This window comes from Hyperolius riggenbachi, chromosome 3, assembly GCF_040937935.1.
Source record: "Hyperolius riggenbachi isolate aHypRig1 chromosome 3, aHypRig1.pri, whole genome shotgun sequence".
In the NCBI taxonomy this organism is placed as follows: domain Eukaryota; kingdom Metazoa; phylum Chordata; class Amphibia; order Anura; family Hyperoliidae; genus Hyperolius; species Hyperolius riggenbachi.
Genome location: NC_090648.1, coordinates 274,393,646 through 274,419,217, shown reverse-complemented (window position 1 = coordinate 274,419,217; position 25,572 = coordinate 274,393,646). Strand labels below are relative to the sequence as shown.

The 25,572-nt window shown below is 47.2% G+C and overlaps 1 long non-coding RNA gene across 1 annotated transcript in view; it reads left to right on the top strand.

Annotated features, from left to right (window-relative positions):
- Positions 1 to 374: 374 nt before the first annotated feature.
- The window catches only part of LOC137563639 (uncharacterized), a 105,241-nt gene continuing 80,043 nt past the window's right edge, over positions 375 to 25,572 (top strand). The window contains exon 1 of the long non-coding RNA XR_011030395.1: positions 375 to 687. This is a non-coding gene — a long non-coding RNA (uncharacterized lncRNA). The remainder of the gene's footprint in view (positions 688 to 25,572) is intronic.

Here is a 25,572-nt window from a genome sequence, read left to right as displayed (position 1 = left end):
TCAGTGGGACACACACACACACAAAAAAAAAATAGATCACAAGAACAACATTAGCTCTCAAAAGAGCTGTTGAGGGATGCTTTTTAGCAATAAGTATCAGCAAGAAGCATGCCAACAAGCCTAACAAGAGCCTAACTAAGCTTTCCCTAATGTCTCTGCCGCAACCTCTCCCTTCTGTAATTACTGCAGCCACACGAGTGAGGGAAATGGCCGACGCTGCCTGCCTTTTATAAGGGGGGGGGGGGGGGGACGACTCCAGGAGGGAGTGTAGCCTGATTGGCTACCATGCAGGCTCGTACTGACCCACCGGTACTGGTAATTTTCCCGGGGGCCCCGCCTCCACATCTCTGGTGGGCCCCACACAGTGCTGCTCGACGTGCCCGCACAAGTGTTTGACAATATTGAGCTGCTGCTAATCAGCAGTAGAAGAGCCAGGGCACCACCTACCCCTCCTCCTGCTTCCTCCCCCCTTGATGCTTCTTCAGCTGCGTGTCAGCGTTCCGCAGCTACTGTGGCGCAAAATTTGGACTAGAGGAGTGAGGAGCAGTGGAGCGAGCCAAGCACTGGGAGCTGTACATGGAGAAGAGGAAGATCAGAGACACAGCCAGACCCAGCCGGCAGCTGTAAATGGAGAGGAGATCGGAGACAGAAGATAACAGCTAGATAGCCTGCAAGCTGTATATGGAGGTGGGAGCAGGGACACAGCCAAACTGAGGGACACTCAGCCAGAGAGGGAGGGGGTGATATACTCTGGCTTCTTATTTTTGCCTTTTTATCTCTAGTCTTTACTATCCTGTGTCCATCTCTGTGCCCACCCCTCTCTCCCTCTGCATCTATCTCTCTCTTGGTGACTGCTCTCCTTGCATCCTACTGTGCCCACCTTCCTTGCATCCTGTGCTGTGCTCACCTTCCTACCTTCCTTACGTCCCCCCTGTGCCCACCTTCCATGCAACCCCCTGTGCCCACCTTCCATGCTTCCCCCTGTGCCCACCTTCCTTGCATCCTGTGCTGTGCTCACCTCTCTACCTTCCTTACATCCCCCCTGTGCCCACCTTCCATGCTTCCCCCTGTGCCCACCTTCCTTGCATCCTGTGCTGTGCTCACCTTCCTACCTTCCTTACGCCCCCCCTGTGCGCACCTTCCATGCAACCCCCTGTGCCCACCTTCCATGCATCCCCCCTGTGCCCACCTTCCATGCTTCCCCTGTGCCCACCTTCCATGCTTCCTCCCCTGTGCCCACCTTCCATGCGTCCCCCCTGTGCCCACCTTCCATGCATCCCCCCTGTGCCCACCTTCCTTGCATCCCCCCTGTGCCCACCTTCCTTGCATCCCCCTGTGCCCACCTTCCATGCTTTCCCCTGTGCCCACCTTCCATGTGCCCCCCCCGTGCCCACCTTCCTTATGCCCCCCTTTGTGCCCACCTTCCTTGCATCCCCCTGTGCCCACCTTCCATGCTTTCCCCTGTGCCCACCTTCCATGTGCCCCCCCCCTGTGCCCACCTTCCTTATGCCCCCCCAGTGCCCACCTTCCTTGCAACCCCCTGTGCCCACCTTCCTTGTGTTTCCCATGTGCCCACCTTCCTTGCGTTCCCTCTGTGCCCACCTTTCTTGCGTCCCCCCCTGTGCCCACCTTCCTTGCGTCCCCCCTGTGCCCACCTTCCATGCTTCCCCCTGTGCCCACCTTCCATGCTTCCTCCCCTGTGCCCTCCTTCCATGAGTCCCCCTGTGCCCACCTTCCATGCTTCCTCCCTGGGCCCACCTTCCATGCGTCCCCCCTGTGCCCATCTTCCATGCATCCCCCTTGTGCCCACCTTCCTTGCGTCCCCCCCTGGGCCCACCTTCCATGTGCCCCCCCCTGTGCCCACCTTCCTTGCATCCCCCTGTGCCCACCTTCCATGCTTTCCCCTGTGCCCACCTTCCATGTGCCCCCCCTGTGCCCACCTTCCTTATGCCCCCTCTGTACCCACCTTCCTTGCAACCCCCTGTGCCCACCTTCCTTGCGTTCCCCACTGTGCGCACCTTCCTTGCGTTCCCTCTGTGCCCACCTTCCTTGCGCCCCCCCTGTGCCCACCTTCCATGCTTCCCCCTGTGCCCACCTTCCATGCTTCCTCCCCTGTGCCCTCCTTCCATGCGTCCCCCTGTGCCCACCTTCCATGCTTCCTCCCTGTGCCCACCTTCCTTGCGTCCCCCCTGTGCCCACCTTCCTTGCGTCCCCCCTGTGCCCACCTTCCATGCTTCCCCCTGTGCCCACCTTCCTTGTGTCCCCCTGTGCCCACCTTCCATGCTTTCTCCTGTGCCCACCTTCCATGTGCCCCCCCTGTGCCCACCTTCCTTATGCCCCCCTGTGCCCACCTTCCTTGCATCCCCCCTGCGCCCACCTTCCTTGCATTCCCCCTGTGCCCACCTTCCTTGCGTCCCCCCTGTGTCCACCTTCCTTGCGTCCCCCTGTGCTCACCTTCCATGCTTTCCCCTGTGACCACCTTCCATGTGCCCCCCCCTGTGCCCACCTTCCTTATGCCACGCCTGTGCCCACCTTCCTTGCATCCCCCCTGTGCCTACCTTCCTTGCGCTCCTCCTGTGCCCACCTTCCTTGCGTTCCCTCTGTGCCCACCTTCCTTGCGTCCCCCCTGTGCCCACCTTCCATGCTTCCCCCTGTGCCCACCTTCCATGCTTCCTCCCCTGTGCCCTCCTTCTATGCATCCCCCTGTGCCCACATTCCATGCTTCCTCCCCTGTGCCCACCTTCCATGCATCCCCCTTTGCCCACCTTCCTTGCGTCCCCCCTGTGCCCACCTTCCTTGCGTCCCCCAGTGCCCACCTTCCATGCTTTCTCCTATGCCCACCTTCGATGTGCCTCCCCTGTGCCCACCATTCCTTATGCCCCCCCTGTGCCCACCTTCCTTGCATCCCCCCTGTGCCCACCTTCCTTGCGTTCCCCCTGTGCCTAACTTCCTTGCGTTCCCTCTGTGCCCACCTTCCTTGCGTCCCTCTGTGCCCACCTTCCTTGCGTCCCCCTGTGCCCACCTTCCATGTGTCCCCCCTGTGCCCACCTTCCTTGCATCCTGTGGCACCTTCTTTGCCTCACCCTACGTGCATCCCCTCTGTGTATCCCTCTAATGTCTTACCATATTATTATTATTATTATTATTATTATTATTATTATTATGTATTTATATAACACTGACATGATCTTCTGCAGCGCTGTACAGAGTACATAGTCTTGTCACTAACTCCCTCAGAGGAGCTCACAATCTAAACCCTACCATAGTCCTACTATGTCTATGTTTGTAACAGTGTAGTGTATGTATTGCTGTCTAGGGCCAATTTAGGGAGAAGCTAATTAACGTATCTGTATGTTTTTGGGATGTGGGAGGAAACCCGTGTGCCCAGAGGAAACCCACGCAGACACGGGAGGGGCATACAAACTCCATGCAGATGTTGACCTGGCTGGGATTCAAATCAGGGACCCAGCGCTGCAAGGTGAGAGTGCGAACCACTAGGCCACCGTGCTGCTCTACCATAGTCATAGCCCAATGTGCTACCATTTATTATTTATTTATATAGCACTGACATCTTCTGCAGCACTTCACAGAGTACATAGTCCTGTCACTGTCCTCAGAGGAGCCTCACAATCTAATCCTGTCATAGTCTTATGTCCTACCATATTATTATTATTATGTATTTATATAGCACAGACTTCTCCTGCAGCACTTTACATAGTACATAGTCATGTCACAGACTGTCCTCAGAGAAGCTCACAATCCAATCGTACCATAGTCATAGTCGAATGTCCTACCATATTATTATTATGTATTTATATAGCACTGACATCTTCTGCAGCACATTACATAGTACATAGTCATGTCACAGACTGTCCTCAGAGAAGCTCACAATCCAATCGTACCATAGTCATAGTCGAATGTCCTACCATATTATTATTATGTATTTATATAGCACTGACATCTTCTGCAGCACATTACATAGTACATAGTCATGTCACTGACTGTCCTCAGAGGAGCTCACAATCCAATCCTACCATAGTCATAGTCTAATGTCCTACTATATTATTATTATGTATTTATATAGCACTGACATCTTCTGCACCACTTTATAGAGTACATAGTCATGTCACTGACTGTCCTCAGAGAAGCTCACAAGCTAATCCTACCATAGTCATAGTCTAATGTCCTACCATATTATTATGTATTTATATAGCACTGACATCTTCTGCAGCACTTTACAGAGTACATAGTCATGTCATTGACTGTCCTTAGAGGAGCTCACAATCTAATCCTACCATAGTCATATTCTAATGTCCTACCATATTATTATTATGTATTTATATAGCACTGACATCTTCTGCAGCACTTTACAGAGTACATAGTCATGTCACTGACTGTCCCCAGAGGAGCTCACAGTCTAATCAATGTCATAAGTATGGTAACTAGGACATTACTTCATATTGAAGGATGGGGACGCTATGCAAAGTTTTGCTGGGCAGCAGTGTCTCTGAATTCCAATGCAGCTATGTACATTTTGCCCTGTCCATTATACATCATGACCACGCCCACCTTCCGATGCATGGTCCACGCTCTTTTTTTTCACCACAATTATGGGATGTGTGGGCCCCAGGTTGAAATTTCTATGGTGGGCCCCCAGGGTCCCAGTCCGAACCTGCTACCATGTGTCTGCTGACTGGGATGTAGAGGGTCAAAGTTGAGCCTAATCATGTAGTATAGGGGGCGGGTCGAACTTGCATATAGTTCGCGGTTCACCGCAAACACGAACCACTGAAGTTCGCGTTCGATTTCGAACTGTTCGGGACATCTCTATTCATTATATCATGAGGTTTTTTTATTGCTTCAGTGTCACTATAAAGGCATCTTAATGACATGTATTTATGCTTGAAAAAAAAAATCTATGTATCCCCTTTTGATGTTGCATGTATATAGCTGTCTGTTACAAAAGCTTGTAAGCAAAAAGGATTGAGTCTGACAAAAGCTGCACAGCCGAAAGCTTACTCTTATTCTTTTAAGTTAGCCATTAGCCAATAAACAGTATCATCCTGATTCAAAATTTCATGATAAACGATGAAAGCTGAACTTACTTTTCTTTTTTTAAGCAGTAGTCAGCTTTATTGGTGGTTATGTCAACATTGGATATAGTTTCCCTCAATTCCCATCCTGGTCTTCACTGAAAGGTGAAAATGAGGGTACATTTCTCAAACAGGAATCTTAATAAATAAAGATTTTTTTTTGTGTGTGTGGGGAATGTTACAATTTGTTCCATGGTTTATTGCTAAGTAGCTCCAGATTAAGGAGATTTTGACTCAATTCCTTTCTTGGATACAGTTGTCACCGGAAATGTGAAAGATGTCCCCACCAGAAACAATGCTGTCCCTCAAAAAAAAAAAAAAAAAAAAAGTTTCTGTTTTTTTCTTTGTGTATCCAGTGCGGCAGAGTTCTCCTTTAAGGTCTTCAGTACAATCAGCAGACATTAAAATTGACATGTCTGTATGTGTTTACTTCTTCCATTTTAATAATGACTTTTTGCTATTTGAATTTTTATGATGAAAATCCTGACAAAAATGTACTACATCAAAGTTCATGGTGTAATTAATCTTCAAAGGGCTCCCAAATAGAACAGATTAACCTGCTTATAGTCTCATTTCTGTATAAAACATTCCAACTTGTGTGATGATTTGTAATAAATATTATGTGTGCAGGATTCTATATTTGTACCGTGGTTTAACATTCTTTCCAGGATAATTAACTATTAAGACTTTTCATCCCAGCAGGCATCCTCCAATAACATGTTCTATCTTGCTTGGAAGGAGAAATATATTCCTTATATAACCCTAAGGGTCTAATTTACTATTTCACGGCATGTAGTGTTAACCCACTATTAGAAAAAAAAACTAATCGAAGACTCACTTATAGAGATGGGCAACAGGATGTAAATAATTCCTAATTGTGTCCAAATTTAATGTAAATTGTATACATCTTGCATTAAATTTGTATGCAGGTCAGAATTTTTTGCATCGTATTGACCATTTCTGTTTGGTAAATAAGACAGTCTACATGGAACTTGCCATGGCACGCTGGGAATTTACACTATTATTTTCCTGCGATGGCTGCAGGAATAAAGATGAAGCTGCTTTTAAACATATTTTTGCAGATAAATATTAAAAAAGCAGTCCTTCAAGCTCAGATAAATACAATATTAATAATTAAATATTTTTTTTCTTTTTATCAATTACAAAGCAGTGTATCCCCCTCCCCCCCCCCTCCCAAGCCTTATTATTGTCTTTATCCACCAGCCAACAGGAGGCTCTATCCCCTGGCCAATACCAGCTCAAATGGCTCTTAGCTATTAGCACGGGGGGGGGGGGGGGGGGGGGGGGGAGGGCTTTCTTTGTGGAGGGAAAGGTGCAGAAAGTCCTACCCAGCCCTTAAAAAGCAGCTTTATCTCATTGTTAAGGACATGTGCTCCCCCAACTGGATGACACAAAAAAGACAAGGAAGTTATGCAGTAAGGGGACTATTAGCACCATCTACTGTATTTACCCCCTTAATAAATAAGTGACCATAATTTAACTTTGTATTACTCTTAACCTCTTGAGGGCCACAGGTTTATACCACTCAGTGACCAGTGACGATTTTTTACAATTCAGCACTGCGCAGCTTTAACGATTTTTTGCTGGGCCCTACAACTTAATGAATTTTACCTCCTTTTCTTGCCACTAATCGAGGAATTTTTTGGTGGTCTCTGATTGCTGCTGCGATTTTTTTTAATTATTTATTTTCAAAGCTATTTTTTTTATTAAAAAATTATTTTTTCCCCTCTCCTTCCCTCCCCCCTAAATTGGCCCTAGACTGAGCTCCACACACTGAATTCCCCTCTCATAGGCATCAGCCTATGAGAGGGATTAGATTGTGAGCCAATCAGAGGGACAGCTACAGTAAGTGACAGAGATGTCCCATGTACAGTGCTGCATTAGATCGCAACGCTGTACGACTGTTTATATGTCTTTTTTTGTTACATTGCAGCCTGCCCGCTCCGATCGCGATTGGCAGGCTGCTAACGGATCCTCTATCTGTTTACTTGCAGGGAATGGGTGCGCATGCGTGCGCTCATTCCCTACTAATCCCCGCCCACCGCTCTTGACACCAATCTGCGTTAGGCTGTTCTGGGTGAGCCACTCTGTGACCGCCCATCGGCGTTAGGCGGTCGCAGAGGAGTTAATGTTGATAAAAGTCTTTGGAGGTTTCCCCCAGAACCTTATCTTTTTTACCACTAGAGATGTTCATTGAATTGCAAATATGTCCAAATGTTTGCAATTGTTGTTGACAGTTATGCAGACTGAAAATGGACCAGTCAAATGTAGCTGCGGCTGATTTGATTTGGTCTAAATTTAACCTGCATACATATTTTGGCAAAAAACAAAAAAAGTATTGCATTAATCCTCTCTGTCTGCCACTTGCATTTTGCTAGGAGTCTTCTTCTATGTTACTTGAAGACTCATGTCATCTTGCTTTTAGCCAGTAATCTTAGGTGTCATGTCGCCTGCTTAAACTCTTCCTGTGTGTTAACTGAAGAGACTATTCAATGAATTTGTGGTAAATATATTTAATCCAAAAACATGCAAGGAATGTTTTGGGGTCACACGGGACCCCTTCATCAAGACATTCTGTTTGTTCTGGATTGGCCATCCAGCCTCTAGGCACCATAAACTTGTTTAGCAGTGTAGTGTACACTGTTCAGCCCTAAGCCAAGTGTAAAAAGCATGCACTAAACTGCTGAAGCAAGTGCTTGGTGCCTCACAGTTGGATGACAAATCCTGAACTTACAGTATGTGTCTTAAACACATCCTCATTGCATGTTTTTCGATTAAATAAACTTGGCACGAATTCACTGAAGCATGGTATGCAGATTTACATTAATTTTATTGAAGCACTTACTGTTTGGGGGAGGAGTGATCCACTTTTACGACCAAGCACCCCATTAGGCATTCATAATTTACCTCAGGAGTATGAATCATACCTATGCTACAGGTTAATTTGAAATTGCTGCTGCTGCTGCTGACATAACCCAGGCCACATCTGTAAAATATAAACAAGGGCCCATCAGGATTGCATCAGCTGAGCATCGAAGATCATAAGATGGACACATGCTGCTGGCAGCTTCTCTTCAAACACCAGACCTTAAGCAAGTGATCAGAAAGTAGAGGACCCCAACTGCAATCAAGATGACAGGATTCTTTAAGCTCATACTTTTAGCAACATGTAGGTAGAGAATTAGGATGGAGGTCCAGGCCTGCAAAAGAGACCTGTAATCTTGTATCATTATTAAGAAGAAAATAATATACCCCAAATGGTTTACTGACTACAGTTTTACACATATAATAAATGGCGAAGTACTTTGTGGAAAGAATCCTTTTAGCAAATTACATGAGTGAGGGGGTGCCCAGATAGTACCATCAAACCCCTCATTTTATTGCCTCCAACTTTTTGGGGCCCATGCAAACAGAGAAGGAAGGCTTCTGCTTAAAGAGAACCTGAGGTGGGATTTAATAATGTTAGTAGGGCACAAAGGCTGGTTGTGCATACTATCACCAGCCTCTGTTGCCGTATAGTGTGCCCCCAGGCCCCCCCTGCGCTCTGCTGTCTCCCCGTAATAAAAAACGCTGTGCTAGCGACATGCACCTTGTCGCTAGCATGCTATTTACCTTTGTGGTGCCATTAAGCACCGCTCCCCCGCCTCCTCTATATCGCCGCTCTCCACCTGCGTCCCTTCCCTCCCGCTGATTGGAGGGAAGGGACGCAGGCGGGGAGCAGCGATATAGAGGAGGCGGAGGAGCAGTGCTGAATGGCACCACAAAGGTAAACAGTGTGCTAAAGACAAGGTGCATGTCGCTAGCACTGCGTTTTTTATTACGGGGGACAGCAGAGCGCAGGGGGGGCCTGGGGGCACACTATACGGCAACAGAGGCTGGTGATAGTATGCACAACCAGCCTTTGTGCCCTACTAACATTATGAAATCCCACCTCGGGATCTCTCTAAGATTGGGACTAGGGTGCTTTGCAGATGGGAGAGGATACCGACCCCCCTCCACCCTGCGACGTTACCAGCCATGTAGGTTTCTACTTGACAAATGGTGGAGCCTCACACTTCATGAACACACAACCTTCATAATGGATGTAGGGGCTATCAACCTATGCTGTTAATTCTTTATATTCTTATTTTCTTAATTTTTTTTCCCCAAATTTACTACCATGTTTGTATGCAAATGAGTGCACAGTTTTTAAAGCACAACTAGACCAGAACATTTTTTTTTACTTATTATACTTACTTTCGGCTCCTTTTAGCCCCTCGTAGTCTTTCAGGACCGTCAGTTCTGCAGTTCTGAGGTCTGCTGTCACTGCAGGAACTTTGAAGGAGGTAGATCCGATCACTCTGATCTCCAGACATGTAATACGCAAGCAGAGGCAACCCGGTTGGACACACTACCCCGTGTTCCACGGCCGGGGCACAGAGTGGTCTATGTCTGGAGGATTTGCCGGAGGTTTTTAGTAAAGATAACTTTTAACTTTGGAGCCGCCCAATGTCATCGATTACATTATGATACACATTATGATCTGGTGAGTGGACTCACATAGGGGGTGGTCTGTTTTGCATAATCCCCAAGGTGGTGGCACATCCCCCAGGAGTGCAGCATGAGGTGCTGACCGTCATTTGTCATCAACAGTACTAGGCACTATGTGTGCGTTATATTTGTTGTTCTAGGGTAATCTTCCTGCACCTGAGCAAGGACGAAATAGAAGCGCAGCTTTACTTGTGGATAAGATTGGGACTAGAGTGCTTTGCAGATGGGAGAGGATACCGACCCCCCTCCACCCTGCGACGTTATCAGCCATGTAGGTTTCTACTTGCCAAATGGTGGAGCCTCACACTTCATGAACACACAATGGATGTAGGGGCTATCAACCTATGCTGTTATTTCTTTATATTATTTTTTTTTTATTTTTTCCCAAATTCAATCTTAAAATGACTACCATGTTTGTATGCAAATGAGTGCACAGTTTTTAAAGCACAACTGGACCAGAACATTTTTTTTACTTATTACACTTACCTTGGGCTTCTTTTAGCCCCTCGTAGTCTTTCAGGACCGTCAGTTTCCTCCAGGGGCTTCTCTGTCTCCCACTGTCACCCCTAATTACAGTTTCTGAACTGTCTGCGTCACATGCTGCAGTCAGCGAATGCGTTGTCCCGCGCGCAAGCCTCCTCGATCGCGTTCCCATAGCTGGGACTGTTTTTTACATAAGCAGCTCGTAAAGACTTGTAACCATCATAGTGCGTGACACAGTGATAGTGGCACAACAGAGGACAGCCAGAGGACACTGAGAGGCCTCGAAGACTGTGGGTGCTGACAGAAGCCCCAAAATTAACTTTTTTCCCCGTTAAGCTTAATAAACATCTTGCCAGACATTGCACTGCAGCTCCTTAGAACAGTTATTTTATAAATGCTGCATGCGCCTAGTCAACCAGGCATGAGAAGGTGCAGCTGGATAGTGTACTGGTTAAAGACACCACCTTTGACATAGACTACCTAGGTTTGAATCCTGGCTGGAGCTAGTACCTACTCAATAAGGGAGCTAGTACCTACTCAATAAGGAGTTGTTGGGCAAGTATCCCTGACACTCCAGGGTGGCCTACTGAGTACATCCCAAGTGGCTGCAGCTTTCAGACCCTTTGAGTCTGACAGGAGAAAACCGCTATACAGTACACATGTTAGGATTATTATTATTATGTATGTGTTAGTGATTTCTCTTTTTACCAGTCTCCCATATACTAGTGAAGCACTTGTCAATGCCCCTATATTTTGCCAGATGACAACCACTGCTTTTGCATAAAAACAGGAACCTTTATAGCTTCTGTTTTAGGTTTTGAACACACATTAGATGGTTTTCAGCAGAGGCGGCTGGTTGGTAACCTACACTGTCTATGGGAGTCCTGATGAGTCGCTGAGAGATACAGAGTGGCAGATGTCTCCGTCAAACGTAGTTCACCAAACCATCACCTCACTGTTACTTCATTGAAATGAGGCCCTTAGGATCAATCAACTTTATTTTTACCACTAAGTGGACATGAATCACACATTTCCAAAGACAAATCTTTTTTGCACACATGGAGGTTACAGGAGTGTAACACCCTATGCTGGCAATTTTCCTTCAGTGCTTTAGCAGTAATTTCAGGTCAGTAGACACTTGAAAAAGTTCATGCTGACACTTTACAGGTCTAGCTGTCTGACTTGAAGCATTACAAAAATACAAAAACATCATAATAGACATTTGAGTTAATTTATTGCGTTTATTTTATTTTAGCATTTTAAAAATGTATACAGGTTAGTATCTCAACATGTCTCTTTCTGTAAATGTTATTCTGGGTCTAGAATGTGAACTGACAGATATAGGACAAGCTTGGTAATAATAACTTGCACTGGATTTTAAGACAAACGTTAGAAAACGGTAACTTAGAACTTGCTGCTACACTAAGCCATAAAACCAATAAAAGGAATCCACAGTATCAATGGGTATAAAAAATGGAATTCCCACCCCTCCAATAGTTAAAAAAAACAAAAAACAATAGAAAACCTGGAGTGGAATAGTGGGAGAGGTAATAAGAAGAGCATCAAAGAGCCAGATGGAAGAAACAAACTCATCAGTAAAATAAATAAACGTAAATCAAAGTAATAAACTGAAATCCCATTAGCATTCAAGTCATCCAGATGATGTGTTCCTAGTTGGAAAATTCAGAAAGATTCCCTGTTTACATGGAGCCAATATGTATCCCCGCCCCAATAGTTTTTTCCAGGAATCCTGGTATTTTCCCTGCTAATCCTGTTCTTGGCTTGAGATCTGCTTTCATCAAGTTGGAGAATCAAATGTACAAAAAAAACTGTCTCTGGTGGAATATTACTGGTAAAAGACAATGTGTATCTGAGGGCATTGTCCCTGGGGGTCTGATGATAAAAATAAAATCTTCCCACAACTATATACAGTATTAAAGAGAACCTGTACTGAGTAAAAATATTTAAAATAAACACATGAGGTAACTTCAAATGAACATTACATAGTTACCTCGCCATCAGTTCCTCTCAGAAGCTCACCATTTTCTTCTGACAATAATCCCTTCCAGTTCTGACAATATTTTGTAAAATATCAGTTGCTGTCAGTTATAGCTGAGAGGAAAACTGATGTACCAGGTAATGTCCATGTTTCCCTATGGCTCAAGTTAGTGATGTTACAGTTTAACTGTGTGCTGACCAGGAAGCTGTTATGGGTAATGGCTATTTTCAAAATGGAGGACTTAAAATTCCCTTGATCACAGTGAACAAACAGGACGCGGGACAAGAGAAAGACACTGAGGAGTAGACTACATGGAAGGTAAGTATGACTTGTGTATGCTTATTTTGACTTTTAATTTTCAGTTTAGGTTTTCTTTAAGATCAGTTTGTAATAGAATGGAATCCAATCCTGACTGCTCATTGCAGCTGGTGAATCTAATTTTGGTCATAAAGAACACATACTTGTTGACTTAAACATACAGGTGTCTGAGTTTCAGAAATTCCGTGCATAGTTTTAAAAACTTGCAGCAATTTGATAAATTGAATTCTAAGCTCAGAGATAACATCAGCAAACTTAAATCCCCCATTATGGATACTGATGGTGTTCATACACTAGTTGAATTTCCCCATTTCATAACTTAAAGCTTAGTGGAAAGTGAAAAAAAAAAAAAAAGCAGAAAACAAAAAATGTGTGGTGTTAGTGCTACTTTGATCAACACTGCACTTGCAGTTATTGCTGTACTTTTTCGTTGTTTTTCATAGGTAGTTGTGTGTGCGGCCTCCTCCTCTTTGGCTTGGACTACAAATGGTCCTCTATAATTCCTGGCTTGCAAGCAAAGCTGGGACAAGGTCCCTCCAGCACCCAAGGCTGAGGACACCAAAGTGCGCCACTCCATCCCTCCCACCCCCAGCCATCACACACTGATTGCTATTAGACTAAGGGGCGCCTCAGGGCCCCCAATCCCCCTCCCCCCAACACCTTAATCTCTAGTTATCTGGGCTTGCAGTCCACTGCCATGTATCCCCTTTTCTTATTTTCTCTCTGCTTCAAACACAATAGGAAATGATAGCTGAGTGAGTTGTGCGCCCCCTCCTACCACTGCACCCTGAGGCTGGGAGCCTCTCTTGCCTCTTCCTTGGACTAGCCCTGCTTGCAAGCATATGTAATGCAAAATTGCATGCACAATAGAAATGGGCCATTTAAAATAAGTACAAAGTGCATTTGATTTTGCACAGTTCTAAGCTGGATACAATGTGCATTAGAATTACATGTAAGCTTTTTGTTACCATCTCCTTGACATCTCTAGCTAGGACCATGTATGACGATTTTTGCTACTTATACTACTACTCATTTATATAGTGAGTTGTATGTGGTCCACTGTTACAACAAACGTTGTTTGGGTGATGACAGTAGTTGAGGAGAAAGCTTCCGGGCACCAGTTGCAAAAAAAGAAACACCTTTATTTCATCCTTAGTACAAAGATTAAAAAGCAGATGTTTTTGTAACGATCGGTGAAGCACAGAGAGGATCTGATTGCCGGTGATCTGCAGTATCACGGGGAATACAGATGTATACTAGATTATAAGTGATCTGCAGTATCACCGATAATTCGATATACCAGCTAACCTCTGTTCACCTGAGTAGAGTGTAGTGTTTGGTGTAACAGTAACACTTAGAGGACTAGGCCTCAGTGCAGTAAGGAGTACTGAACGGATACCTTCCCGAAGACCTGAACTCTCCAAGGCGGGAGGCGTCAGGCTGACAGTAGGAAGGATTGTCTGAAAGTGACACACTGGAGAAAGTGTCACTAACAGGACGGTGAACCGCCTCCAACGGTGAGGTCGGCTCTCGAGGTCGGACAAGCCAAGTCGTTAACACACGGACAGATAAGGTACAGTTACAGTAGGCGGAGGCAGAGTCTAAAGTACAGGCAGGGTTCGGCAACAGGGTATCAGAAATATCGAGGTACAAGATCAGGAGGCAGAAACAGAGTCTAAGGACGAGCCGGGGTTCGGCAACAGAATATCAGAAATATCGAGGTACAAGGTCAGAGTTCAGGAGGATAGTCAGGCAGGCAAAACGTCATAACAAATAATCACAATCAAATTAGTACTTTAGCTATCAACAGAATCTAGCTAAGTGTAGGATTACAGCTCCAGCTGGTCCCGGCACACTTTAGGATCTGACTACGGATCCGGGTGCTCCCACGTATGTGATCGCAACGCCAGACATCGGAGGAATGACCAGCCAGCAGTATATATACACAGACCTCTCTCCAGCTCCACCCCAAGCGCTGGACCAATGGGAAGATGAGCCAGAGTCAGCTGACCAGCCAGGTCAGCTGACTCACTTTTGTCTGTCATATATTTCCTTCCTGAGTGTGCGCGCGCGTCACTCTAAGCCTCGAGGGACTACGAGTCCCAGCCACAGCAGCCCCGCTCTGCGGTGTCTCCGCAGCGGGGACATGCGCGCTAACCGCCGCGTCCAACGCGGCGGTTTCTCCGCGCTCCGCAATATCCTGCACGGAGACAGCCGCCTCATACTGAGAGGAGGCGGCTGCCTCTCCGTGTGCAGGTACTTTATGCGCAGAAAGAGCCGCCTGCTGCTGACTCATGGCGGCGGCTCTTCCGCGCTTCCTGACAGTACCCCCCCCCTCGAGGAGTGAACTCCGGACAGCTCCTTCCAGGCTTCTCTGAATGTAAAGCATGAAACTCCTTCTTTAATTCATCCGCATGCATGCGGCTCCCAGGTACCCATTGCCTCTCCTCAATACCATACCCCTTCCAATGTACCAGATACTGTACTGAATTTTGTACTACACGAGAGTCTAAAACCTTCTCGACTTCATATTCAGGTCGATCATCTATTATTACAGGAGGAGGAGGAGTGAGTCCTACATGAACTGCAGGTTTAAGTAGGGACACATGGAAGGACCTTACACCACGCATGCTAGCAGGCAGATCAACGGTATACGTGACATTGTTGATCTTTCTTGCTACCCGAAATGGACCCACGAACCTGGGCCCCAACTTGGCTGAAGGCTGTCTCAAGGTCAAGTGGCGGGTGGATACCCAGACCCAGTCTCCTGGTTTAAATCTCCACTCTAAAGAGCGTCTCTTGTCAGCTTTACTTTTCTGACTCTGAAATGCTTTTACCAGGTTATCTTGTATGGTCCACCACATGTCCTTGAATGACCTTTGCCAGGCCTCTAAGGCAGGAAATGGAGTGGACGCAATCGGCAAGGGAGAGAACTTGGGTAGTTTCCCGGTTACTATCTGAAATGGACAGAAACCCGAGGAAGAACTCTTTAAGTTATTATGCGCAAATTCTGCGTAAGGTAAGAATTTAACCCAATCATTCTGAGCTTTGGCAACGTAACATCTTAAAAATTGCTCTAGCGATTGGTTGACCCTCTCAGTCTGACCATTCGTCTGTGGATGGTAGCCAGACGAAAATGACAGACTCATGCCCATTTGGTGACAGAATGCCTTCCAAAACTTTGAGACAAACTGGACTCCCCGATCGGATACTATGTCTTCCGGAATGCCATGCAGACGGAAGATATGGGTGATGAATAAATCAGCAAGTTCTTGGGCCGAGGGGAGTCCTTTCAGAGGCACGAAATGGGCCATTTTACTGAAGCGGTCGACCACCACCCAGATGACCAACATACCCTCAGACCTAGGAAGCTCACCCACAAAATCCATGGACAAGTGGGTCCATGGCTCACTCGGAGTGGGCAAAGGCTGCAGTGTACCTACAGGTGCCAGCCGGGAGGGCTTGCTTTTTGCGCACACCGCACATTCCCTGACAAACTCTTTGCAGTCAGCTGCTAGAGAGGGCCACCACGCACACCTGGCCACGAGATCTTGCGTTCTAGCCGCCCCAGGATGTCCCGCATTCTTGTGTGAGTGGACCATCTCCAGGATCTGGAGACAGAATGGTAACGGAATAAACAAAACCCCATCTGGTTTCCCTTCCGGGATATCCTGCTGGAAAGGACTCAAGGTCTCCTTCCAGTCCTCCCAGGTCTCGGTAGCGGCTAACACCAATCTTCGTGGAACAATGGTCTCGGGGACAGAGGGCTGTGCTGTCTCTGGCTCGAAACACCTAGAGAGTGCATCCACCTTAGTATTCTTACTACCTGGAGTGTACGTAATCAAGAATGTGAACCTCGAGAAAAATAGAGACCATCGAGCCTGCCGGGAGCTTAACCTTTTGGCCCCCTCGATGTATTCCAGATTCTTGTGGTCGGTATAAACCATGATCGTGTGCTCTGCTCCTTCTAGCCAATGACGCCACTCTTCGAAGGCCAATTTGATGGCTAGGAGCTCCCTGTTGCCTATATCGTAGTTTCTCTCTGCCGGAGAGAACCTCCGGGAAAAATAGGCACACGGGTGTAATCTACCCTGAAGACCTGAACGTTGAGACAGCACAGCCCCCACTCCAACCTCTGAGGCGTCTACCTCAACTATAAACGGGAAAGAAGTGTCCACGTGTCTCAGTATGGGCGCCGAGCAGAACAAGCCCTTTAGAGTAGAGAATGCCTGTAAGGCCTCGGGAGGCCAATGAGTGGTGTCTGCTCCTTTCTTAGTAAGACTGGTGAGGGGTGCGACTACTGTAGAGTACCCCTTAATAAACCTTCTATAATAGTTTTCAAAACCCAAGAACCGTTGTAAAGACTTTAACCCCACCGGCTGCGGCCACTCCAGGACCGCGGAGACCTTGGCAGGGTCCATAGACAGGCCCGAGGTGGAAATTATATATCCCAGAAAGGCAACCGACGTAACCTCAAAAATGCACTTCTCAAGTTTAGCGTACAACAAATTCTGTCTCAATTTGTCCAATACAATTCTGACATGGGTTCTGTGTAGTGTTGGGCGAACAGTGTTCGCCACTGTTCGGGTTCTGCAGAACATCACCCTGTTCGGGTGATGTTCGAGTTCGGCCGAACACCTGATGGTGTTCGGCCAAACTGTTCGGCCATATGGCCGAACTAAGAGCGCATGGCCGAACGTTACCCGAACGTTCGGCTAGCGCTGTGATTGGCCGAACGGGTCACGTGTAGTGTTGAGCGAACATCTAGATGTTCGGGTTCGGGCCGAACATGGCCGCGATGTTCGGGTGTTCGAGCCGAACTCCGAACATAATGGAAGTCAATGGGGACCCAAACTTTCGTGCTTTGTAAAGCCTCCTTACATGCTACATACCCCAAATTTACAGGGTATGTGCACATTGGGAGTGGGTACAAGAGGAAAAAAAAATTAGCAAAAAGAGCTTATAGTTTTTGAGAAAATCGATTTTAAAGTTTCAAAGGGAAAACTGTCTTTTAAATGCGGGAAATGTCTGTTTTCTTTGCACAGGTAACATGCTTTTTGTCGGCATGCAGTCATAAATGTAATACATATAAGAGGTTCCAGGAAAAGGGACTGGTAACGCTAACCCAGCAGCAGCACACGTGATGGAACAGGAGGAGGGTGGCGCAGGAGGAGAAGGCCACGCTTTGAGACACAACAACCCAGGCCTTGCATGAGGACAAGAAGCGTGCGGATAGCAATTTGCATTTTGTCGCCATGCAGTCATAAATGTAATACAGATGAGAGGTTCAATAAACAGGGACCGGCAACGCTAACCCAACGCAGATGTTCATTGTTCATGTTACTTGGTTGGGGTCCGGGAGTGTTGCGTAGTCGTTTCCAATCCAGGATTGATTCATTTTAATTTGAGTCAGACGGTCTGCATTTTCTGTAGAGAGGCGGATACGCCGATCTGTGACGATGCCTCCGGCAGCACTGAAACAGCGTTCCGACATAACGCTGGCTGCCGGGCAAGCCAGCACCTCTATTGCGTACATTGCCAGTTTGTGCCAGGTGTCTAGCTTCGATACCCAATAGTTGAAGGGTGCAGATGGATTGTTCAACACAGCTATGCCATCTGACATGTAATCCTTGACCATCTTCTCCAGGCGATCGGTGTTGGAGGTGGATCTGCACGCTTGCTGTTCTGTGTGCTGCTGCATGGGTGTCAGAAAATGTTCCCACTCCAAGGACACTGCCGATACCATTCCCTTTTGGGCACTAGCTGCGGCTTGTGTTGTTTGCTGCCCTCCTGGTCGTCCTGGGTTTGCGGAAGTCAGTCTGTCGGCGTACAACTGGCTAGAGGAGGGGGAGGATGTCAATCTCCTCTCTAAAGTCTCCAAAAGGGCCTGCTGGTATTCTTCTATTTTGACCTGTCTGACTTTTTCATCAAGCAGTTTTGGAACATTGTGTTTGTACCGTGGATTCAGAAGGGTATAAACCCAGTAATTGGTGTTGTCCAGAATGCGCACAATGCGTGGGTCGCGTTCAATGCAGTCCTAGGCCGAAGAGGTCATAGCCTAGGGTCACAAAAACCTGTTTATTTGGGCAATTTCAATGGTAGTGATGCTGACGTACATAAATCTCAGCCATGGCCGTTAGCAACGTCTGAATTTCACGAAATGTCTCATGCAGGTAGAAGACATATAGTTAGACTTGGATTCCAAAGATGGGGTCCCTACATCTCTGCAAACCAGAGTTACAGGGGTCCAAAATTGGTAAAATCCCCCATAGGCTTTCATTGCCTCCCTATTTCACTTTCCAAAATCTCACATCTTTTCAAAGGGCAATTGCTCAGCAGTGGCAAATTTTCTAGCATTGTAGGGACCCTTAGGGGGAACATGACTGGTGAGTTTCGGGACCCTAGGCCGAAGAGGTCATAGCCTAGGGTCACAAAAACCTGTTTATTTGGGCTATTTCAATGGTAGTGATGCTGACGTACATAAATCTCAGCCATGGCCGTTAGCAACGTCTGAATTTCACGAAATGTCTCATGCAGGTAGAAGACATATTGTTAGACTTGGATTCCAAAGATGGGGTCCCTACATCTCTGCAAACCAGAGTTACAGGGGTCCAAAATTGGTAAAATCCCCCATAGGCTTTCATTGCCTCCCTATTTCACTTTCCAAAATCTCACATCTTTTCAAAGGGCAATTGCTCAGCAGTGGCAAATTTTCTAGCATTGTAGGGACCCTTAGGGGGAACATGACTGGTGAGTTTCGGGCCCCTAGGCCGAAGAGGTCATAGCCTAGGGTCACAAAAACCTGTTTATTTGGGCTATTTCAATGGTAGTGATGCTGACGTACATAAATCTCAGCCATGGCCGTTAGCAACGTCTGAATTTCACGAAATGTCTCATGCAGGTAGAAGACATATTGTTAGACTTGGATTCCAAAGATGGGGTCCCTACATCTCTGCAAACCAGAGTTACAGGGGTCCAAAATTGGTAAAATCCCCCATAGGCTTTCATTGCCTCCCTATTTCACTTTCCAAAATCTCACATCTTTTCAAAGGGCAATTGCTCAGCAGTGGCAAATTTTCTAGCATTGTAGGGACCCTTAGGGGGAACATGACTGGTGAGTTTCGGGCCCCTAGGCCATAGAGGTCATAGCCTAGGGTCACAAAAACCTGTTTATTTGGGCTATTTCAATGGTAGTGATGCTGACGTACATAAATCTCAGCCATGGCCATTAGCAACGTCTGAATTTCACGAAATGTCTCATGCAGGTATAAGACATATTGTTAGACTTGGATTCCAAAGATGGGGTCCCTACATCTCTGCAAACCAGAGTTACAGGGGTGCAAAATTGGTAAAATCCCCCATAGGCTTTCATTGCCTCCCTATTTCACTTTCCAAAATCTCACATCTTTTCAAAGGGCAATGGCTCAGCAGTACCACATTTTCTAGCATTGTAGGGACTCTTAGGGGGATCATGACTGGTGAGTTTTGCCACTGCTGAGCCATTGCCCTTTGAAATGGTGTGAGATTTTGAAAGCCTATGGGGGATTTTACCAATTTTGGAGCCCTGTAACTCTGGTTTGCAGAGATGTAGAGACCCCATCTTTGGAATCCAAGTCTAACAATATGTCTTCTACCTGCATGAGACATTTCGTGAGATTCAGACGTTGCTAACGGCCATTGCTGCGATTTATGTACGTCAGACTCGCCACCATTGAAATTGCCCAAATAAACAGGTTTTTGTGACCCTAGGCTATGACCTCTTCGGCCTAGGGGCCCAAAACTCACCAGTCATGTTCCCCCTAAGGGTCCCTACAATGCTAGAAAATTTGCCACTGCTGAGCAATTGCCCTTTGAAAAGATGTGAGATTTTGGAAAGTGAAATAGGGAGGCAATGAAAGCCTATGGGGGATTTTACCAATTTTGCACCCCTGTAACTCTGGTTTGCAGAGATGTAGGGACCCCATCTTTGGAATCCAAGTCTAACAATATGTCTTCTACCTGCATGAGACAGTTCGTGAAATTCAGACGTTGCTAACGGCCATCGCTGAGATTTATGTACGTCAGCATCACTACCATTGAAATAGCCCAAATAAACAGGTTTTTGTGACCCTAGGCTATGACCTCTTCGGCCTAGGGGCCCGAAACTCACCAGTCATGTTCCCCCTAAGGGTCCCTACAATGCTAGAAAATTTGCCACTGCTGAGCAATTGCCCTTTGAAAAGATGTGAGATTTTGGAAAGTGAAATAGGGAGGCAATGAAAGCCTATGGGGGATTTTACCAATTTTGGACCCCTGTAACTCTGGTTTGCAGAGATGTAGGGACCCTATCTTTGGAATCCAAGTCTAACTATATGTCTTCTACCTGCATGAGACATTTCGTGAAATTCAGACGTTGCTAACGGCCATGGCTGAGATTTATGTACGTCAGCATCACTACCATTGAAATTGCCCAAATAAACAGGTTTTTGTGACCCTAGGCTATGACCTCTTCGGCCTAGGACTGCATTGAACGCGACCCACGCATTGTGCGCATTCTGGACAACACCAATTACTGGGTTTATACCCTTCTGGATCCACGGTACAAACACAATGTTCCAAAACTGCTTGAAGAAAGAGTCAGACAGGTCAAAATGGAAGAATACCAGCAGGCCCTTGTGGAGACTTTAGAGAGGAGATTGACATCCTCCCCCTCCTCTAGCCAGTTGTACGCCGACAGACTGACTTCCGGAAACCCAGGACGACCAGGAGGGCAGCAAACAACACAAGCCGCAGCTAGTGCCCAAAAGGGAATGGTATCGGCAGTGTCCTTAGAGTGGGAAAATTTTCTGACACCCATGCAGCAGCACACAGAACAGCAAGCGGGCAGATCCACCTCCAACACCGATCGCCTGGAGAAGATGGTCAAGGACTACATGTCAGATGGCATAGCTGTGTTGAACAATCCATCTGCACCCTTCAACTATTGGGTATCGAAGCTAGACACCTGGCACAAACTGGCAATGTACGCAATAGAGGTGCTGGCTTGCCCGGCAGCCAGCGTTATGTCGGAACGCTGTTTCAGTGCTGCCGGAGGCATCGTCACAGATCGGCGTATCCGCCTCTCCACAGAAAATGCAGACCGTCTGACTCAAATTAAAATGAATCAATCCTGGATTGGAAACGACTACGCAACACTCCCGGACCCCAACCAAGTAACATGAACAATGGACATCTGTGATGGGTTAGTGTTTCCGGTCCCTGTTTATTGAACCTCTCATCTGTATTACATTTATGACTGCATGGCGACAAAATGCAAATTGCTATCCGCACGCTTCTTGTCCTCATGCAAGGCCTGGGTTGTTGTGTCTCAAAGCGTGGCCTTCTCCTCCTGCGCCACCCTCCTCCTGTTCCATCACGTGTGCTGCTGCTGGGTTAGCGTTACTGGTCCCTTTTCCTGGAACCTCTTATATGTATTACATTTATGACTGCATGCCGACAAAAAGCATGTTACCTGTGCAAAGAAAACAGACATTTCCCGCATTTAAAAGACAGTTTTCCCTTTGAAACTTTAAAATCGATTTTCTCAAAAACTATAAGCTCTTTTTGCTAATTTTTTTTCCTCTTGTACCCACTCCCAATGTGCACATACCCTGTAAATTTGGGGTATGTAGCACGTAAGGAGGCTTTACAAAGCACGAAAGTTCGGGTCCCCATTGACTTCCATTATGTTCGGAGTTCGGCTCGAACACCCGAACATCGCGGCCATGTTCGGCCTGTTCGGCCCGAACCCGAACATCGAGATGTTCGCCCAACACTAGTTCTGTGTTCAGAGAGGTTGTTAGAAAAAATAAGAATGTCGTCTAAGTAGACTAAAACGAACTTCCCTAACACCTCCCTAAAGACCTCATTAATGAGTTCCTGGAAAACGGCCGGGGCATTACATAACCCGAAGGGCATCACCAGGTATTCGTAATGCTCGTCAGGTGTATTGAAGGCCGTTTTCCATTCATCGCCCTTCCTTATACGCACCAGGTTGAATGCCCCCCGTAAATCTAGTTTCGAGAATATCCTAGCATCCGTGACCTGTGTGAATAAATTGTCTATTAATGGCAACGGGTAGCGATTCTTCACTGTGATTTTATTAAGGCCCCGGTAATCGATACATGGCCGTAAGCACCCGTCTTTTTTCTTAACAAAAAAGAAACCTGCCCCAGCCGGTGACCGCCCTTGGCCAAATTCTCACGGATATACTCCTGCATGGCTAGTTTTTCAGGGCCAGATAAATTATACAAATGGCCTCGAGGAGGCATACAGCCAGAACGGAGGTCAATGGGGCAGTCGAAAGGGCAATGCGGGGGCAATTTATCCGCAGCCTTAGGACAGAACACATCGGCGTAATCCGAGTACTGTTCAGGTACACCTTCCACCTGTACCCTGGTTTGACCTAACATCAGCCTCCCCAAACACTACTGGAAACAATGAGGTGACCATGCCGTTAACTGCCCTGTGGCCCAGTCTATCTGCGGTGAATGGATTTGTAACCATGGCATGCCTAGGATGATAGTGGAGGTGGACATGTGCAAAACAAAAAACTGCAATAGTTCCCCATGCAGTACCCCAATAGTGACCTTCATCTCAGGAGTCTGTGACAGAGAACGATTCCGTTGCAAGGGAGAATCGTCCACTGCCGTGACTTGGATAGGAGGTTTCACCGGGGTGAGAGGAATGCCCATTCTTCTAGCGAATTCAAAACTCATAAAATTAGCCGCTGAACCGGAATCCACAAAAGCTTCAGTGGCTATAGAATTGTTCTCCCATGTAATAGCACAAGGGAGAAGCAACTTTTTCTCTTTAAGGGGTGAGAATAGAGTGCCTAGGGTGTCACCCCCCACTACTCCTAGGCATGCCCGTTTCCCGGCTTCTTGGGGCCATATCCTGGCTTGTTGGGGCAATTTACTCTATGACCCTGTTTCGCACAATATAAACACAACTGTTCTGTCATTCTGCGTCTCCGCTCTACCTGAGATAGTTTTGACCGACCTATCTGCATAGGTTCAGGTGGAGGTAAAACAGGTGTAGGTGGCGTCTCAGGAGGAGCTGCGTAAGAGACAAGTTTAACCTGGTCTTTACCCCGGTTTTGTCGTTGATAACGCAATCTGCGATCAATCCTGATGGCCGCTGAAATGGTGCCGTCAAGTGTCGTGGGCTCTGGCTGACTCAACATGAGGCTGGAGACCTCGTCCGACAACCCAGATAGGAAACGGTCTAACAGGGCGAAGTTGTCCCACCTGGTTGTCACTGACCACCTCCTAAATTCAGAGGCGTAATCCGTCGACTGGACCCTTGCCTTGGCGTAATAACTTGAGCTGCTGCTCTGAGGTTGAGGCAATATCTGGGTCGTCGTAGATTACCGCCATTGCTTTGAAGAATTCATCAACAGATGTTAAAGCTAAGTCACCCTCAGGTAAGCTGTACGCCCAGGTCTGAGAGTTGCCTGTCAGTAATGTCTTCTGTAACGATCGGTAAAGCACAGAGAGGATCTGATTACCGGTGATCTGCAGTATCACGGGGAATACAGATGTATACCAGATTATAAGTGATCTGCAGTATCACCGATAATCCGATATACCAGCTAACCTCTGTTCACCTGAGTAGAGTGTAGTGTTTGGTGTAACAGTAACACTTAGAGGACTAGGCCTCAGTGCAGTAAGGAGTACTGCACAGATACCTTCCGAAGACCTGAACTCTCCAAGGCGGGAGGCGTCAGGCTGACAGTAGGAAGGATTGTCTGAAAGTGACACACTGGAGAAAGTGTCACTAACAGGACGGGGAACCGCCTCCAACGGTGAGGTCGGCTCTCGAGGTCGGACAAGCCAAGTCGTTAACACACGGACAGATAAGGTACAGTTACAGTAGGCGGAGGCGGAGTCTAAAGTACAGGCAGGGTTCGGCAACAGGGTATCAGAAATATCGAGGTACAAGATCAGGAGGCAGAAACAGAGTCTAAGGACGAGTTGGGGTTCGGCAACAGAGTATCAGAAATATCGAGGTACAAGGTCAGAGTTCAGGAGGATAGTCAGGCAGGCAAAACGTCATAACAAATAATCACAATCAAATTAGTACTTTAGCTATCAACAGAATCTAGCTAAGTGTAGGATTACAGCTCCAGGTGGTCCCGGCACACTTAAGGATCTGACTACGGATCTGGGTGCTCCCACGTATGTGATCGCAACGCCAGACACCGGAGGAATGACCAGCCAGCAGTATATATAGACAGACCTCTCTCCAGCTCCACCCCAAGCGCTGGACCAATGGGAAGTGGAGCCAGAGTCAGCTGACCAGCCAGGTCAGCTGACTCACTTTTGTCTGTCATATATTTCCTTCCTGAGTGCGTGCGCGCGCGTCACTCTAAGCCTTGAGGGACTACGAGTCCCAGCCACAGCAGCCCCGCTCTGCGGTGTCTCCGCAGCGGGGACATGCGCGCTGACCGCCGCATCCAACGCGGCGGTTTCTCCGCGCTCCGCAATATCCTGCACGGAGACAGCCGCCTCATACTGAGAGGAGGCGACTGCCTCTCTGTGTGCAGGTACTTTATGCGCGGAAAGAGCCGCCTGCCACTGACTCATGGCGGCGGCTCTTCCGCGCTTCCTGACAGTTTTTAATTGTAGCTTCCGCACTCCACGGTGGGTTGCCTGAGTAACCAGACGCCCGCCTGGCCACTCCTCCCTGATACCGTGGCCATCCATTGCGTACTTTGCGTAGCTTCCTGTTTGGCAAGCTGAATCCCCGATGACGTGCCCAGAAGGGGCGGGGATTCTTTCAACGGCGGCAGCTCGGAACGGCGTCTGACATCTGGAGTGGTAAGACTATATTTAAGTGTTGTAAAGATGTTTAAGATGTTAATCTTTTTGCCTCTGAGGAAGCAGAGCTAGACTCTGCGAAACAGACTGTAAGGCTCAACATCTGCTACACCCCCACTCACACTGCAGGTCACACTCTCGACCTTATATTCACTAAATCCACCACCATTGCAGACCTTGACATCGCACCCTTTCCACCCTCAGACCATCACCTTCTCACCTTCAACCTCCTCACGGAAGGCACCTCCAAATTACCCACCCACCCACCTGGTTGATGGCAGCGAGACCT